The sequence below is a fragment of the Hyaena hyaena genome, unplaced genomic scaffold, assembly GCF_003009895.1.
Source record: "Hyaena hyaena isolate Hyena2069 unplaced genomic scaffold, ASM300989v1 scaffold_1081, whole genome shotgun sequence".
Lineage (NCBI taxonomy): Eukaryota > Metazoa > Chordata > Mammalia > Carnivora > Hyaenidae > Hyaena > Hyaena hyaena.
Genome location: NW_024081716.1, coordinates 27,157 through 32,244, shown reverse-complemented (window position 1 = coordinate 32,244; position 5,088 = coordinate 27,157).

Genomic DNA, 5,088 nt, shown 5'->3' with positions numbered 1-5,088 from the left:
TGCTTACTGAAATAGAACTCCAATGAAAAGGATAAAGAAAGCTCAGGCTTAGCTTTTGGCATTTGTATTCACTGATTCACCACCCTCCACCCCCCCATCTACCCACCGCAAGCAGTTCTTCACTGACACTTAATCAGATTATCCCCAGTAGAAAACACTGGTGGCTTGCGCATACGCTGGATTTGGACACCGCTGTTCATTTTTAACTTCCTTGAGACAAACTGTACTTTTCCAACTCTGTCACTGCACTGAATCACAAGAAGACACTGTTCCCCACCCCCACCCCCAGCCAGTCGACAATGACACCCAATTTGACTAGAAAAAAACGATTCGAACTTAAAATATCCCGACAAGATTCGGGCATGCCAAAACAAAATGTTCGTTAATAAGAGACTGAATTGGTGCTGCCAGAGAGTTCGTAGTAGGGCACAAATGTTCATTTTCTGAATTCTTAGAGTTTATTCAAAGTCTGGGGTCCCTATTCTCAAAGCACTGGCAGGGATGCTGGGGACATTTGCAAGGGAAAATTTTCAAAGGAGGGAAATGACAGAAGTTATCAGGAAGACAGCATGTCATGAAGGCCAAATTCAAACCACAAGTTGCTTGTCTGAAGTAGTACTTGCGGTGGCCCTCATGAGAAATAAGGGTTGATCTGAGCCAGGGAGCGGCACAATCGAAATACCTCTGTAAGGTGCTGGTCCGTTCTGCAAAGCAACTTCTCTCTTCTGGAACTGGGAGTAGAGGGAGGGGAATTCAGATGCTAAACGGGAAATGGTGCAGAGTTTAGAAGCTGGGCAGTGATGTCGAAGCCCCGTAAGAGTTAACGTGGACAATGGTTAACAGCCTTGGGAATAACTAAGGAGTTAGGATAGAACCAAGAGACCTTGTAGAACAAAAACCAGTGAGGCTCTCTGACTTTCTGCTATGAGGAAACATACTAAAATGGAGCACAAGAGATCCCAAGTATATCCCACGTGTAATCTGTACACAGAGGCTGTAGGCAAAGAAATTTGGTGGCGGTGGCGGGGAGACCCTTTTAAACAAAGTAAAATAGGTTTCTTCATTGTACAACTTCTCAAAGCCTTAACAAGCTAATTTGTTTTCCCACGAATCAGGGTGCCTTATTCTCTACGTTTATTTAATGACAGAACTTTACATGTTTTTGTCCATCTGTTATAGAAAGGACTATCTTACTGCTCTGAAGATCCCGATTTGGGAAATAAATATGCAGTTTCTTGTTTTTTATTCTGTCGTTACATACTTCAGAAAAAGAATTACCCTTTTATTTCATTGACAGCTTCACAGTTCCTTAATTTCTAAAATCAGGAATTTACTGTCCCCATGACTTTTGATCAGACTTTACGGGAGTATTATTCAACTGTATGAAAAAAAATCCCTAAAAAATTATTTTCCTTTTGAACTGGGTGTGGACACAAAGCCATTACCAAAAGAGGTTATGAAATAACTTGATTGTCAAGAATGGTTAGGAACGGGGTAGAGCACTTTCCTTTTTGGGTGAGTTTGGGTGAACTACCAGTGAGTAAGAAAATGCAGCCCAGAGAGCTGTTTACACTCTGCAGACTCACCGTTCTATGATTTAAAACACCCAAGTACTGTGCCTACATATTATTTCAAGATTTAGTTAGTTGTTAAATCACTGATAGTTGATGTGCTCTGGCCTCAAATAAATATTTCTAAAATTAAGAAAACAGAATCTACTCATGTCTTTTTTTTTTTTTTTTTTTTGGCCCCCTCTTCAAGTGCCTGAATGAAGCCAGAACGCCCAGGGATGTTGTAGAAGTAGCAACCAAATGTTGCCCACATCTCCACTGCCCTCAGGGGCCCTTCACTGAACTCGGAACGTAAGTCTTGACTATCGCCTGCCAAAGCTTCAGTGCTCCAGTATTTCTGCGGGGCCCTAAGCGCTGCCAGTTCAACCCCTCCGATCCCCCTGGAGCCGGAAGAGCTGCATGTTGGGAAGACAATTTAGAAGCACAAGACCTCTACAGTCCCTTAGTCTAGGGATGGAAACTGCCTCTTCTAGGCTTAAGACTACCACACTCAAGCTGAGAAAGAACAGAAGTTAAATTTGACAAAACAGAATATTCTCAGTGTTACGCGTTCTGCCGTAACCAATCCTGAAGTTAAAGGTCTGAAGATGCGGTTTAAAATGTAAATACTAGCACGCTACGGTGTTCGGTAGGCCGTGTGATTAACGGACCGAATCAGAGATGGCACTTTCAGTTTCCGTGCTATCGAGATAATTGTCCCAGAGGCCATATCCTGTGATGTTAGGATCTAGGAAGGAACTGGGGCTTGAAAGTCAAGACTTGTTAGCCGAGATCCTCGTGTACGGCGGCCAAAATTCAAGGCTCTTCATTAGCAGAGGCCACCAACTGAACCCTCCAGACACGGACCCTTTCCTTACTTTTATTGGACATTGGCCTTCAGCAGGTGACTGAATGCTCGGGTCCTGGCTGAGGCCTCCCATGCACGCTGCGGGCTATTTAAAAAAAAAAAAAAAAAAAAAGACTCCGCAGGGAGGGCAGCACGGGAACTAACAGCGCAGATCGAAGACAACAACCCACCGACAATCTGCAGCCTTCCATAAGGCAACGCACACCTGCCACCGGTCCCTATGTGACGGGCCATCTTCCCCTATCGGTGTGCCCTGCTGCGGCCCGAGAGTACATTCCTGGTATTTTTTAAATGTTTAAATTCCTGACCGTGGAGGCATAATCGACTTGTGTGGACAATAAATAAGTATATTAAAAAGGAAGCTGAGTTAAAAGTTTTATTCATTCAACATCTCACATTACAAATATTTAAAAATTATATGCATACTGGTATAAATAGTCATTTGCAAACTATTTAATAACATTAATTTTCCACTAGCACTTCAACAAATGAACTCTTTTTAAAAAAGGAACTGTGTTATATAACTTAAGAGTAGAACATACAAAAATAGGAACTTAACGTGAAAATGACTTTAATAAAAAATGAATTACCCTTATTTAAAATGCTATAATAAATACTACAACCTCCCCATACACAGTAAAAACTATATGGAAATTCAGCCAAGTAGTACAATTAACTGACATACTTAAATAACTTTTCCTTCTGATAATATGAGCAATACACTGGAAAAAAAAAAACATTAGGGATTAGTAAAAACTAGACACCCACTTGCTAAAAGTTTCACTTCCAAAAAATATAACAAAAATCTGATGAAAATTATAAAAACTAATTATACTTTAAATTTTAAAAATATAAAAAATAAAACAGTTGAATACAATATTGTCCCAATTCTTACAATGCTATCAATCACAGTAGCTTTAAAATAAGATAATAAAATAAAGCAAATGACCAAAACCTCTTTTATTCCATTTTTAAAAATAATCTCAAATTTACATTAGTAGAAAGATTGATTTCTGATTCTTTTCTTTAGAAACACCAGCAAGAAAGAGGATTACTCTTAACAGTAGAAAATGACATTTTTAAATGTCTGCAATTAAAAACAAAGAATTACACTGCAAAGATCTTTCAAAAGTTTGAAATAAGTATTGCACATAACTTGAAGTTAACTTGCCACAATTCATCACATTCAAGTTTTAAATCACCTTTTAACAGAAGATTCAACTCTTCAAAACAAAAGGGGTGAATTATCAAGTCTTTCCAACAGCACTCTCATAAAATGCTAAATTCGTTCACTGCAAGTTTTATTTTGCATTCTGCAGAGGTCTGTGTATGGAGAAGTATATATATTATACCAAAGCGGGGGGACCTGAAGGGGGAGGGAGAGGGCTCCTTTACATAGAAAATAATCAGAAACACTTTATTTTACATTGCAAAAATAACCATGTAATTACTCTGTAACTACATTGTAAGTACATGGCGGGTGCCATGCTAGTGCGCTAGAACTACATGCTTGGGAAATTGAAGTGATACCCTAAAATCTGTAAACTAATTACATGTTAATTATGTTTTGAGTTACATGGTAACTCCCAACTACAATCCCATGTAATCTGAAGGACATGTAATCAATAAAGTTCAGAGTAATAGATAATAATTGTTTATGCCCTGTAAATTGAAGTGTAACCAAATCATCTGTAAACACGCTTGTCACACAATCACAAGTAAATATTAGTAGAATAACAATTTCTTACATTAGTCATGCATACTAACATTACACACCTGTCCCGTGGCAGGCTATTTTTTTTTTTCTTTATATATAATTAAAAGAGCAGACATCTCTGAATCAAACACTTAACATCAATTTATTCATATTAAAAATGGCTAAACATTCACCGAGAATGTCTGCATTGTGAGTCGTTTTAAAAACTTAGTAAGAAGCTGTAGACAATTTTGTTATTTTAAATTTCTACCCTATGCTTACGCTTTTAATTTTTATTTTCTTTTTAGGAACTACAGTGTTATCTGTCATTTTCATGCGAATTTTTTTTTCATTAATTTGTGACTTTACATAGACTATTTCTTAAATTATAGGTACACCAAGAGCTGGTGCGGGGGAAGGATGTTTAAGCAACATGCTTTCTCTTCTCTGCAGACTCTAAAATAGCATTGCCAGTGCACGACATTCATAATTTAAAATGTATGCAGAGCACTGAAATGTATAAAAAGCAGAATATAAGAAAATAAAATTTATTAAAATTATTTATATTAAAAAATGAAGTATATGAAGATCTCTCAGTAATAAAAGTACAAAAAGCTACTCTTTGCAATATGAAAAATTGAGGTATTGCATAAAGAGATATCCCGTCAGTGAAAAGTGTGCCTAAAAATGTTCACTGTTGGAAAAACAAGATATACAAAAGTAGTGCATAACAAATATACATTATGTGCATGACAAAATAAGTTAGCTACAAAAACACTGTACCGAAATTCAGCAGGTCATGTACAAAGGGAAAAATTATTATTCAAAGCTAGTTCTCAAACAGTGTTATTTCTTCATCACACCTGTTTACTGAGTAGGAACAGCGCGACAGCACACCCCAAGCCGCCTACGAGCGTGTAAAAGAATAAAAGGAGGCAAAGGAACATTTCGATCAGAATCATGTCGTTCAGGAG